Raw genomic sequence first — 15,036 nt, forward strand, 5'->3', positions numbered from 1 at the left:
AGATATATGTTTGTATTATTAACCTAGGGGTTGGGGATGGATGATACCTACCAACGATGCTTCCACGGGGCTGGATTGGGTAGGATTATGCAGGATTGCTATTGCACTGTTAATGCTGCTAAGATGGCAGCTATACTGAACCTTTTCCTGTATTACCCATGGTCACATGGTAAAGTACGGTAGGCTGAAAAGGACATTTCTTTAAACAATCAAAACATATACCTCAAGAAACCACAAGGTGGTGCAATAAAACAATAAAACAGTGCTGGAGGCATAACACACAGCACGTGGGGCTGCAGAGATTTTCACACGCCATACACAGCTGCTTTTTTAAGGGCACATCACTTTAATGTTGGAGCGCATGGAACCTTTTTGCTTGACTGTTCCTCTCAGTAGCACTATAGTAAATGAATAACAGCTTGCATGGAAATAGCAATTTTTGGATTGTTTTACTTAATCCACACTGGTTTTTTTGTAAAAAGTTGCAGCTATTTTTAATCAGAGATGCAAAGTTACTGCATAAAATAGTGTGCCATGTGGACTGCTGGAGTAAAACTGTGTCTCTCTGCTTCCAAAACTTGCCTTCGAGACAGAGATTTAAAAATGGGTGCCTAATTTCAGCCCACAAAGAGCAACATGTTGCTCACAAGCCACTGATTGGAGATCAGTGGACTAGATGGTTCCCTGAGCATATGGAGTGGCCACAATGTTGGACTGGACTGTTGGGGCACCGGGAGAATACCCAGTGGGCCCTGTCGATCCAGTCCTGCTCCCAGGGCCGCAATGGGCGAGGAGAGCAGTCCCGGGCCTGGTGGCTTTTAAGGTGTTAGGGGGGCCCAGCCGTGCTGTACTTACTTGATTAGCTGGGCCCTTCTGAGCTGCAGTCCTCAGATGGGAGAGAAGGAGCTCCTGTGCATCCATGTTCTGTATTCTACACAGCTGTGTAGGGGAAAGTTCTGGTAGATCTGCACAGGGATCCCTGACTGGACTGGGTGCCCCTGAGGTGGCAGCCCTGGTGCACCCCAGACTCCCCAGTCTGACACTCAGTGGCCAGTTGTTTGTCTGCTGTTGTCACAGGGCCATATATATATTCTATATAGGCAGCCATAGACCAGTGCCTAGGACAGCAGATTCAGAGATGGTGTTAATTCAGGCATAGACCCTTCTGGGCTATACTTTTTGTCTAAAACTTTTTTTTAAGCAAGATTCTGATGACACACTAATAGATGGCATTGTGGTGTGGCCCATATAACACTAATGGTAAACATCAGGGCTAGGGGTACACAGATGAGGCACATGCCTAGGGCTCACTGATGGGGGAATACTTGGCACATACCCCTTCTGTCTGCCTATGCCTAGTACAGGCTTCACCCCAGCAACCGCTTGTTACTTACCTACCACCCCGTACCGTCACTGTGCACACATTTATTGGGGGGCAAGGTGGTTGGCCAGGTTGCCCAGGGACCTGATGAAGGTGGCCATACACAGAAAGATGTTTTTTTTCTAACAGCAAGTTAGAGTACCTCTGCTAGCCCACAGCATGTGACTATGAAGAGCACATCTGGCAGGTAATTTGTCCAAAGATTTGCCTTTCAAGCTCAGGTTGTCATCTGGAGCTTATCAGCTTCATCCCAACTGCGCTATGATGAATGATCTTTGGACTGTTTGTTAATGAACAGCTATATATCCTGGGCCTCCCGCAAAATATTTTAATGTAAGCTTTTTTTTTTCTTTTTTAAGCCTACACGCTACATGGGCAGGGACTGGGACTCTGTGTTTTGCTAACCCACAGCCCCAGAACATGAGGTGGGAGTCATTGCTTTGATAACCCTCCCTGCCACAGTAAACAAGATGCAAGTCATTGCTGTCATTACTCACAGTCACAGTATATGAGGTAAGAGTCATTGCTTTGATAACCCCCAGTAGCAGTGCAACAGACATGACTCAACCCCCAGCCACTATACATAATGTGTGTGTTACAAAGAACATTGACCCCTAACATTGACCCCACAACACATACAAAGTACAATACACAGCCAATTGTGCTCTCAGTGTCCTCAAGTGGTCACTGTGTCCCCATAGCCCCAATGCATTGGACATTATATGGCACATAGCATGCCCATAGCCCACAGTGATCCAAATAAAGGGCATTATGTGGCTTACACAGAATATTTGGTCTATAATATGGACAGTAAACAATAAAGAGTACACAGTACATTGCCTGCTCCACAAAGCTCCCCATAATTTTCTATGCCTAAACCAGATTAGTTGAGAATTTAGGAATGTCCCATTTGAATTCAGTTGAATCAGTGCAATCCTTTTTTGCTGAAATTTGTAAAAGGGCCCCCAAGGGGTTTTCATGGTATCCTTACCCAGTAATGCAGAGTATTACATTAGTAAACAATGGTCTTTCTTCATAGCACGATATATCCACCAGCTTCTCTATTCCAAGTGTCTGATACCCATGGTATACATGTACCGATGCAACAATGGATCAAACAGATTTAACAACATGTCTGTCAGGTTTGGTTAGAACTGGAGTGATAGGAAATCTACTTGTAGGAGCAAGTGAAAAGTGTTCCTGCACAATGCTTGTGTTGCTTACTTTGCCATAATGTTTGAATTGTACATTTTGTATAAAGTTATGTGATAAGAGAAGTTCTCTAAGGAGGAAACAGGAAGTGCTCTGCAGTGCAGTGATTGGTTGATGGAGAGCATAAAGAGAATCTGATTTTGTTGGAGAAAACCAATTTTGTCTATTTTATATCTGTTTCCCACTGCTCACTCACCCTATGTTGTGCTGTGCCTTGTCTTGTAATGGCCCCTTGCACCCCTGCCCAATACTATGATGACAGTGACTTGAAATACTGGATACATATTACATTTACTTACTAACACTTTGTAATATAAGTATTCTGTCAGATTTTAATGCCTTTTATTGTCTGTCACATATATTGGGGCACATAAATCTAAAACGATTAATAAACCAAGGAGACAAAGCAATCTGAGTAGGCTCTAGATTTATCACCTCCGCTTTACACGTGTCCTTACAAGCTAGTAATTCTTTTCTATAGGAAATAAAAAGACCCGCAGGAGACAGACAGGTGTGCCTAGTGGCCTCTTTAGTTAGTGATTTGATGCAGCCCAAAAGTGATTGCAAATATAACCCAACGCATTCCCCTACTCCACCATTTACATTGGTTACTATGGCTGCCTTCTGAAAGCAATAATCTAATTTGGTTTCTATGAGTTAGTAGACTTGATGCAAACTGCTGCTTTTATCACATTTTGTAGATGGAAGTTATCTAATAGCTTTGCAAGTGACTTCTTTATTGTCATTTATTCATATAATTATTGCATTTGATGCCAAGGCCAGGCCATTATTATCCTTAGTCTCTCGCAAGGGCCTATCAGTGCTAGCTGAACCAGTCACAGCAGGAAATTAGGGGTTATGAAGGGGAAAGTTTTTGACTCGCTACTTCAGTACAAAAGGTATAGGCATCAAGCCCAAAACACGTGTCTAAGCAGTGGAAGCATGGGGACCTAAAACATTGTTATGGGCCCCATTTGTTTCTAATCTGTCTCTGTACCTTTATTTATGACAGAACAATCAGGAGCAATAGATAGATCATAGGGTATTAGCAGCAGACAGAAGCAAGAACACAGAGATCCATCAGTAGGGAAGCGATATGCTCCACAGATCAGAGGTCACAGATGGAAGCAAAGGTTCAAAGTCATTAAAGGCTAGTGGTCAGGTCACATCCCAGACAAATAGGAGTCTGGAACTAGCATGTATTGTATCTGCAGCAAAATGGGTCATAAGCAGAGTATCATGCCACCTGTCTGCTTCACTGACATTCTATACTTCAAACATGGATAGAATGTTAATGTATAAATCTGCAGCCTTTCCCACAATGTTTCATTAAGGGCTGGGTGCTTGTGTTGGCTGCAGCAAGCAGCAATGAAATCTGGATGCGCCACTGCAACACCAGCCTGAAACAAACTCAGGGAGGTATTTTTAAGCCATACATGTTGGGAATATAGCAAAAAGGTTGAAAATAGCTAACATTTCAACTTTATTTAATAAACTTTAGGTTTGAAGGAAGGTGCAGGGGCGTAACTACAGAGAAAGCCAACACTGTGGTTACAGGGGGTCCAGGAGTATAGGGGGTCCGGCAAGGGCCCTCATTAATGATTCATTTCAATATATGTTGGTAAAATAGGTCATGTAAGTCTGCTAGACATATCTTCAGCTGCTTTGTAACCACTATTTGCAAATAACTTCAACCAAGATGTAAGTGAAAGAAGTGTGCAAGCACAGGCCCATTACTGTATGTCCTATTAGTGAATGAAGAACTGCTGGGTAAAAAGGCCCATCTGACCCAGTCCATGTAATAGGGGAATAGGTACTTGGTTTAGATTCCACTGACTTACAGGGATTTCAATTATTTTACTACACAGATATTCCACTACTACTTTAGAATTTACCGGAAACCTCTTTGAGTTTTTATAAATAGACAACATCCTGATAATTACAATGAAAAGGGCAGCATTTTTTCTAATGGGTAACCATAAATGTCATCGCAATCACACAGTGTATTCACTGTATATTGTTTGTTAGATCAACAGAATACAAGTGTTTGTTGGAAGGATTTTATGGAAATGTGAGATGGGCAGAACCAAGGGACAGAACATTAAAATGGAAGAAAAAGAAGTTACATTATTATTAATGTATTGACAGAAAAAATGCCAAGAGCCCCAAGGTTTGGTGCTCCTTTAATTAAGGTTGACCCTATTATAGGAGAAAAGAAAGAAATGTTTTTAATTTGCTGCTCTTGTTCTATGGGTGGGGGCTCTAAAGTAGAGTCATAAGTTTATATGAGAGAAGTTGGCAATGGAACGATGGGGCCCCAAATGGGAGAGCTACTTAGGGCTCTCTTGGTCTAAACGGGGCAGTATACATCTATATACATATTTTTTACACATGAGCACAATACAAAGTAACTGTAACACAGAGTTCGACCTTTTATATCTATATGAAATCTAACTAATAGTTGATTCAGAGGAAGGCAAAAAAAAACCCTGAAGCTTCTTAATTTGCCTCAGAGGGTAAAAAATCCTTCCTGGCTCCAACATGACAATTGGGCCAGTCACTGGATCAACTTGTACTAAGATCTATTTTTTGGATTTCCTCACTTGCTAAAAAGCCATCCAACCCCTTCTTGAAGCTATCTAATGTATCAGCCAGTACAACTGGTTCAGGAAGAACATTTCCCAACTGAATATTCAGACGTAACATCCTTTCTTGTAATCGCAATGGGTGGCCTTGTGTCTGCTGGAAGGACCTACTGGTAAATAAATCATTAGAGATATTATTATATAATCCACTTATGTAATGATCCACATGGAGTAACTTTAGTTTCTTGTTTGCCCTGTTTAGCTCAAGAAATACCAAAATACAGCAAAACAGTAAATGTTGCCCTTTTACAGCACCCCTAAATCCCAATCGGCAAAGCCCTGGGAGTCATAACAGTCTCCCTTTTGTAACAGAACGCACAACGTGTAGTAACCCTCAACCAGTGCTGGGCCAAGCCTTCCAGATGTCCTAGGCAACCGCACGCACAGTAACGACAAGGGTGGGTAAGTGCCAAGCTGGCAGTGAGAAGACAAGGGTCTGGACTAGGAGTAGGCAAACAGTAGAGGTACATGCATGGTGTCCCCTCCCCCACAACTCCACTCTAGGCATGTGCCTCTTCTGTCTACAACTAGTTCCGCCCCTGCCCTCAACAACCAGTGTACCTTTAAACAGACCAGTAAATGATTTGATTGGTTCTGCTATTGGTGACTTGACCATTAGCAAACCTTGCTCCGTTTATTATATAATCCTCTAAAGCAGTTTGCTCATGCCTGATGTCTATTCATTTCACAAGCAGGAGGACATAGCATTTAGATAAAACCTTAATTCAGCACCAGAATACAATCCAATTTGTTAATCCCTGATACAGGTATGATGCGGGGTTTAATGATTCAGATGGGTGTTAGTGCTAGGGTGCCATCTTTGGCAGGTTTAAACTCACACGAAAGGGCGTCATCAAGTGGTGACGTTTTTTTGGCCACTTGATGACATGAGGGGCAGGGTTATTGCATCCACCAAACACAATTTGAAGGGTTTTGCCAATATTCAGAATGTTGAAACCTGGCAGAAGGTTTTGACCTGGACAGACCCTTAAAAAAAAACTGGGCTGTCCAGGTCAAAATTGAACAGGTAGAAACCCCAGTTAGTGCTCTTTGCTGCAGCTGAGCTTCTCTGGGTACTAACACTGAAAATTAATGTGTTCAACTGCTCAAAGCAATAAAAACAATAGCGTGAATGACACATATGTCTCTTCTGATAAATTTGTCAGACAGGAGAACTTAGGAAAAAAGATTAGGCTGCTGTGAATCCTTCTGGATTGGCCATTTCAACCTTTAAAAAAAAAACAGTTGGGCACCAGAATTGCTATTCTTTTTGGAATTGTAATCTGTGGCAACTGTAGGCACACAGCAGGTAGATGTGATAAAGATGCAAGCAGAAGGATCTTTTGGATCAGAGATAACTGCTGGCGGAGTAGAAGCTACCTCAGAGCAGGGACAGATGGTACAGCACCCAAGGAAAGGACGCCCACCGTCATTGAAACCTCCCTCCGCAGACCCCCCCCTCGAAGCAGCAATTATCTACAGATCTCTACAATTAATTGTAAAAGAGGTGGTGGCCGGGCAAGTTTGGAAGTGGAGCATAGGGTCCAAGATGTAAATATATTGTTTGGCACATCATTACACATAGGGGCTGATTTACTAAGACACGAATTCCGACCGAATTGGAAAAATTCCGATTGGAAAACGAACATTTTGCGACTTTTTCGTATTTTTTGCTATTTTTTCGGCGCCTTTACGACTTTTCGGAAATTATCGCGACTTTTTCGTTACCAATACGATTTGCGCGAAAAAACGCGAGTTTTTCGTAGCCATTCCAAAAGTTGCGATTTTTTCGTAGCGTTAAAACTTGCGCGAAAAGTTGCGCTTTTTTCGTAGTGTTAAAACTTAAAAGGCGTGACGTTTTGCGCAAGTTTTAACACTACGAAAAAATCGCAACTTTTTGCGCAAGTTTTAACGCTACGAAAAATCGCAACTTTCGGAATGGCTACGAAAAACTCGTGTTTTTCCGCAAAAATCGTATTGGTAACGAAAAAGTTGCGATAATTTTCCGAAAAAATCGCAAAATACCGATCATTACGAAAAAAACGCAATCGGGCGCATTCGGCCCGTTCCTGAGTAAGTCAATGGGCCCCATAGTGTACTGACATCCAGTTCCTTCCATATTTTTGGCTTTAGTTCCTGTTCTTTATGAGGCAGAGTAATTAGGACTGATCAGGGATCAGTCATCAGGGTATAGCATCAGTGATCAGAAATGAAGAGGATTAGAGTATTTAATGAAGAGGTCACTAGTTACTTAACCTGACAACATATTTACTGTGTTATTACACACAGCCAAGAGATTATAGAAAGGTAGAGAGTATATAGAAGGATGGTTTCAATTAAGCTGCAGCTACAGCAGGGGGCAGGGGATAATCATACTGATCTTTTGAGGTCCTTCTATGTTAAGATACCAATCTTAACTTATGGGCTGCTTTGTAACAGAGACTTCATAGCCAGTTCCTCATACACTATTAAAGTGCAAATGAGATAAGCTTGCCTTCTGGCTGGAAACACAAGGCATTACACAAGCTACAATTAAGTCACTGTGAAAATGCCATCAGGAAACATATTCAGGTGAGCAGCAAAGTCTTATGTGATCTATGAATTATCATAGTTCCCTAATATTTTCAGGTTTTTTTCTTTCACCCTAGGTAAATAGAACTTAATGGGTTCCAGAGACATTACTAGAAGGAAACTCACACGTGTTTTGTAATCAGCCTGCAAGAACAAGGTGAAAGCATGCCCTTTTATGGCTTAATGAAGGGATAATATCATCTAAAGAATGTTGAGTGCCCTACAGCAGTAACCCATCTGGTTTCGAACCAGATAGTCTAGTTTCCAAAGGCCCACTCAGCTTTTCAGGTCACCAACCACTGATCAGATTAAAAAACTGGATAGGATAGCAGAAATCTTATTGCTAATCTGCAGTACATGCTTACAGAACCCAAACCCGTTTAGTTTGCTGTGTGCAAAATGAAATGCTCTAAGTCTAGGAGCACAGCTATGGCTGGCAAATGTGTTATAAGGTACCTGTTGGGCTTTCCAGCACTAATGAAATAAAATATGGCTTCCAATTCAACCCGTAACACTGAGCAGCAATAGATACAGGGATGAGTGGCAACTCAATGTAAAGTCCATGCCCAGCTACCTACCCTTGTGCTGCTGATACAATGTAAGCAAAACATATTTGTTGCGCTAAGTTAGGAATCCCCAACCTTTTATACCCGTGAGCGACATTCAAATGGAAAAAATTCCTTGGGGTGCAAATAGGAGCTATAATTGGCTATTTGGTAGCCCCTAAGTGGACTGGCAGCCTAGAGAAGCCTCTGTTTGGCTTTACCTTGGGTTTTATGCAACCAAAACTTGCCTCTAAGCCAGAAATTAAAAAATGAGCACCTGCTTTGAGGCCACTGAGAGCAACATCCAAGGAGTTGGGGAGCAACATGTCGCTCACGAACCACTGGTTGGGGATCACTGCTATAAGTGATGAATAATATGTTGTGCAGTTGAGAATTGTTGGAAAGAAGTGGTTAAGGAGAGACTTGCTGTGCCCTGCATGCCTCATGGAACCCATGTGAACCTATTGTTTGCATGACCTTAGTCTTTAGAGCCCTTGGAGCAAAAGTTCTCAGGCTTCTGTTTTCCCGTGGGGCTGTTCACAGTATGCAGGGGGGGCACATGATCTTACTTGCTGTATGTGCCCTGTTTGTTACAATATTGTTCTAAAGCGCTGCATGGCTTGCCGGCTCTATATAAATAAATGATAATTATGATAATGATAGTTTCCTACATTTCAATTACTCTCTAGGAACAGATAGGTTTAAATACATCTGTGTAGTGATGAGCGAATCTGTCCTGTTTTGCTTTGGCAAAAAATTCGCAAAACGACACACAAATTTGCGAAACGCCATAAAATTTGTGTAACGCGAGTGTGACACATCTTTTTTGTCGCATGGAACTTTTTTTTTACGCATTTTGATGCGACAGTGACTTTTTTTTGACACACAACAAATTTTTCTGCACCAAATTTTCATGGAAGTTTCGTATAACAATTCACCAATGGCAAAATGCAGAAATTCACTGGGAATCCATGCCTGGCAAAACAGTCGCTCATCACTACATCTGTGCAATTGGTCACAATTATATTCAAACCCCCTTAACGGTACAACCTTCAGTCATGAAATGAGTATATATATATGTATATACAGTAAGGAACATAAGTATTTGAACACCCTGCGATTTTGCAAGTTCTTCCACTTAGAAATCATGGAGGGGTCTGAAATTCACATTGTAGGTGCATTCCCACTGTGAGAGACAGCATTTAAAAAAAAATTCAGGAAATCACATTGTATGATTTTTAAAGAATGTATTTGTATTGCACTGCTGCACATAAGTATTTGAACACCTGAGAAAATCAGTGTTAATATTTGGTACAGGAGCCTTTGTTTGCACTTACAGAGGTCTGGACATGTGATGACTTGAGCAGGGGAACCTTCCGTGCAATGCATGATTTGAAACCATGATGGCGTAGTGTGTAGCTGGTCCCAGCTCTCTTCATGTCATTGACCAGCTCCTCCCTTGTAGTTCTGGGCTGATTCCTCACCTTTCTTATTATCAGTGATACCCCACAAGGTGAGATCTTGCATAGACCCCCAGTCCTAGGGAGACTGACAGTCGTCTTTAGCCTCTTTAGCCATTTTCTAACGATTGCTCCAACAGTTGATCTGTTTTCACCAAGGTGCTTCGCAATTGCCCCGTAGCCCTTTCCAGCCTTATGGAGGTCCACAGCTCTGACAGCTCTTTGGTCTTGCCCATGGTAGTAGTTGGAGTCTGACTGATTGTGGGGTGGACAGGTGTCTATAAAGAGCTCAGACAGGTGGGAGAACTTGCAAAGTCGCAGGGTGTTCAAATACTTATGTTCCTCACTGTATATTGGAAAACATTTGTGTATTAGTGATGAGCGAATGTTTTCACCAGGCATGGATTCGCAGTGAATTTCTGCATTTGCCATTGGTGAAAATTAGCCACGGAAAAATTTTTCACCTGTCAAAAAAGACGCAGTTGCACCAAATTGGGCGCAGCCGCGACAAAAAAGTCGCACAACAAACACGATTTGCAGATTTTGTGCCGTTTCGCAAATTTTCCTGTCATTTCTCAAATTGGGGAGCAACATGTTGCCATTGTTTGGGGATCAGTTTAGGGACCACTGCTTTAAGGGATCAGTTGTTGCTATAAGCATCATTTTTCCACATATTGACACCCCCTGTACTTCAGGAGAATTTTGATATTTAAAATGTTTTTCTTCTTTGCATTTCCTCACTAAGCAGCTACATTCAAGTTGCAGATTATCAAATTATTTAATATAAAATATCATTCTAGAATTGTTACCTTGTTTGTATCTTTGTCTTCTTATGCTTCAGCCTAGATACCTTACATTGTAAGCCTAAAACACTTTCTGTACACAGAGCACTGAGCAAAACGTGGTTCTTTGTATTGTATTATATTTATTTGTACAGCACCACAAGTGCTTAAAGTGCTTTACATGGCATAAACGCAAACAGCGGAAAGGTTAATACAAATGAAACTAAGTAAGTATAATCACAAACATAAATGCTAGAAATTTCCACATACAGTTGCAGTAAGGTCAGTACCCCCAAGAGCTTACAATCAATCTTTGTAAGAATAAAAATAATTTTGTTCTCAAAGTAGTCTTCATATTTCTTTCAGCTGCTTCTGATTATGATAGTTGGCCCAAAATGTAATATTCCCAGGGTCCCAGTCTTACACTGGTTGGAGCTAAAGGGAAGAATAGTAGTTTGGTTCAGGCAAATCAGCAAAGGAAAGGATACACAGTGAGCAAGTAAAGTGCTTACCAGTGTATGTTCCCTGCCAAGTGGCACATGTACGTCAATAATTCCAGAAATTACGGCCTGTGCTGAATGATTTATTTGATGCTATTTTATGGGGTGCTTATATTTTCTTTATATAAATATATGAATTCTGTGTGTAATACTACTAAAGTACAGTTCTAAAAGCTTCCATTCTAATAACTAAACTCCCTACCACTGGACCAGGCTTTTATTTAAGAGATGGAACTAAAGCTGGCCATACACGCTGCAATTATGATCTTTGCTGCGAATATTGGTTAACGTTCAGGGCTGAATCATCAGATAGGGAGGTAGAAACAATAGGAATTTTACCCCTATCTAAAGATTCAGCCCTAAACACACGCTTTTGTTTGGGCGCTTCACCGGCGCCCCAATAAAAATCTTTTGTCCTGCCCGATCGCCGAGACTACAGGTATCCTAAGCTTTTGCGATATTGCTTGTTTTGTTGATCCACCATACAGGCACCGAATACCGCTTTGTACAATAATATCGGTGTGTGTATTGCCAGCTTAAGAATAGGCAGCAGAGACAGCTAACTAGGTTGCAAATTCTTAGGGAAATGTGGGGACACAATTTCAGAGAATCAGTTTATTCCCTGTATTCCCTGCATCACCTGCTCTGTATCCACCACTTACTCTTCCAAACAGTGTGGGGCGAACTTGGAGGGGCACAGAGAAAGCCACCTTTGCCTTGGCTGCCAAGCTCCTTTTGCCTGACTCTGCTTTATTTGGAGCGATACTACATTTTGCTGCTTTTACATAGCATTCTTGGCATAAGTACATTAGTTGCACATGGACGCTGGTTAGACACAATTGGGCATTGTTTCATCTTTAGGTTTATTTACTGCACTTCATATTTCCACAAACCCTATAGCTTCTAGGTAGGAAAGCAGTGCAACCAGAGGTTCTCTGTAATATGACTTGGATAGTGCAAAGTGCTACATTTGTTAGCCCCTGGATATGACCCGCTGTTTAACTAAAAACCTTGTAACCTTTAACCATATTTTATAGAGCAGAGCGATGACCCCACTTTTTATCTTAAATCTAAGAGAGCGATGGCGGTAGTGATGGGGGGGGGGGTTGTACGAGCTAACATCCATGGTGTGTTTGTTAAATGTCACTTGTGTGCACAGCAGAGGATCAGAGGCATTACACAGAATTCCCTTGTAAATGTCTCAGGGAAAGAATACACCCTCCTTGCAGATTACACATTAGAACTACTACATTGCTGCCTTGAAACAGAATTTTTTTAAAAAAAGAGGCCAAACAGTTATTTGCAGTATGGCTTTTTATAGTGCTACTGATTATACCCATCAATGTTAGTCTCTGTGCCAGAGGCAATGGGGACTATGCTGGTGCCAGTATTAAACACTGTGAGATAAAGGGGTCCCTTTGTGGCTATAACAAGGCAGCAGCCAGGTGGGGAATGTTATCTAAGAGACTCCCTGGCCACCTGGCATTTTGCACATGGAGGGAAAGTCCAGGTAAGTTTCATTGTAGATGAGTGACAGACAGCGGAGCTATACTTTGTGGGGGGGACTACCAGAGTGACTCCTCCTACAACATTAGTTGTGATATGTGTCTAGCAGTCATGGCCTGTACTCACTGTGCAAAACATCCACCACTACATTAAATCTTGCTTTTTAGATTTTTTTCTTTTAGATTTAGGATCATTTAGTCACACTTGTGGTATTCCTTTTAGTGACTTGCCCAAGATCTATATAAATTACACAGTAATAATTGTATTCCTGTATTGCAATCAATGTGCAAAGTGAACTAAGCTCTCTAAGTACTCAGGGGTAAATTCAATGAGGCCAAGGAACCTTGTTGACATTATCTTTACTTAAACATTTAGGTACTATATCCTATTTAAGTCACTGACAATTTATTTGGGCTGAGCCATCTGTTTTGCAACAGAGCAGGTCCAGTAACTCTGACTTCTTTATTACATACATTGAGGAAAATAACTGATTAAGCACATTTGCTTTATTCAGAGTCCACAGTAACCAAAATATTTTCATTTTTAATAGGGTCACACTCTTAATCCCCACCTGTTAACAACTGATATACACAAAACTTTTGTGGAATCAGTCTTTGCAAGTGAAGCATTCAGTTCCTTGTAGATTCAGTTTATTACTAATTAGAAACAATACTTTACATCTTTAGATGCGGAATAAGATGCTAAATTACTGTAATATTAATAATTTGCGGAATGAAATGATCATTTAGCAAATTTATAAACTTGTTATTTTTAAATGTTCTGGCAGTACTGCAATTCCAGTCAATGTCTGGGTAATTAAAATCCCCCCACTATTAAGACATGCCTCAAACTAGCAGCCTTTACTATTTGTTGAGTCTCTTTCTCTTTATTTACAGGATGGGGTCTATAGACTCAATATGGTACTTTTCCTTAAGGCAACTTCAGACAAAATCTTTTATAATGCCACTGAATTTTAAACATTTATGGTATGTACATACTGTATCTATGTATTCATGTAGCACCACAGGAAACACATTGCTTTACAATATATATTTTTACAATATGAAGAATATCAAACAGTTGCATTAAAGGGAAAATGTGATGAGGATATTACTGTCCCAAAGTGTCTTGGGAGCACATAAATAGTGGTTACTAGTTTAACTGGATTTACACGCCTTCAATGCAGTTATATTGAACTTTTCCAAACCAGTCAATATATCACTACAATGGCAATATAACAACATTAGTGGGGATAATAGCCTCTGGGAAGGGACTGTGGCTGTGGGATAGCAGGTATAGTAGGGAGAGATGGTGCCTATAGTAGCAGTGGGGATAATAGCCTCTGGGAAGGGACTGTGGCTGTGGGATAGCAGGTATAGTAGGGAGAGATGGTGCCTATAGTAGCAGTGGGGGGATAATAGCCTCTGGGAAGGGACTGTGGCTGTGGGATAGCAGGTATAGTAGGGAGAGATGGTGCCTATAGTAGCAGTGGGGGGATAATAGCCTCTGGGAAGGGACTGGGGCTGTGGGATAGCAGGTATAGTAGGGAGAGATGGTGCCTATAGTAGCAGTGGGATAATAGCCTCTGGGAAGGGACTGTGACTCTGGGATAGCAGGTATAGTAGGGAGAGATGGTGCCTATAGTAGCAGTGGGGATAATAGCCTCTGGGAAGGGACTGGGGCTGTGGGATAGCAGGTATAGTAGGGAGAGATGGTGCCTATAGTAGCAGTGGGGATAATAGCCTCTGGGAAGGGGGTGTGGCTGTAGGATAGCAGGTATAGTAGGGAGAGATGGTGCCTATAGTAACAGTGGGGGGATAATAGCCTCTGGGAAGGGACTGGGGCTGTGGGATAGCAGGTATAGTAGGGAGAGATGGTGCCTATAGTAGCAGTGGGGATAATAGCCTCTGGGAAGGGCATGTGACTCTGGGATAGCAGGAGAGGTCCCCCCGTATTCACGAGCTGCTTGTCACTAGCTGGCCGTTGGCTAAATAACTTTATGTTCCAGGAGACTGTGAGACTGTGAGACTTCTCTTTGTGGAAGCCAGTCTGTTTCTGAAGTAGAAATAAAACAAAGCATGCTATACTAGGAGCCTGGAAGAGCTAAGCTGTGCAAGTAGATAGTGAATATCTGCCTTTCTTTCGCTTGCAGCAGGAATCAGCGCTGACTGAATGGTGAGACACTGTAACTACTCAACAAAATTCACTAAAAAAAAACAGATGGTCTATCTAAAGGTTCTCTACTGCTCTTCACTCCACAAGACCCCGAACATCTGGTTCCTTTTAGCATCTGGATCCTTTAAAGAATCTCTAGTCTGTACTGTTCAATTGATGTTGGGAAGTAATGAGTGTTTATTTGTGTTTATATGCTTAGCTTATTCTGTGGGGCCTCCTAACATTAGCAGAGTCCCAGCTGCTGCCACCAATTCATCCA

The sequence above is a fragment of the Xenopus tropicalis genome, chromosome 3, assembly GCF_000004195.4.
Source record: "Xenopus tropicalis strain Nigerian chromosome 3, UCB_Xtro_10.0, whole genome shotgun sequence".
NCBI classification, from domain to species: Eukaryota; Metazoa; Chordata; class Amphibia; order Anura; family Pipidae; genus Xenopus; species Xenopus tropicalis.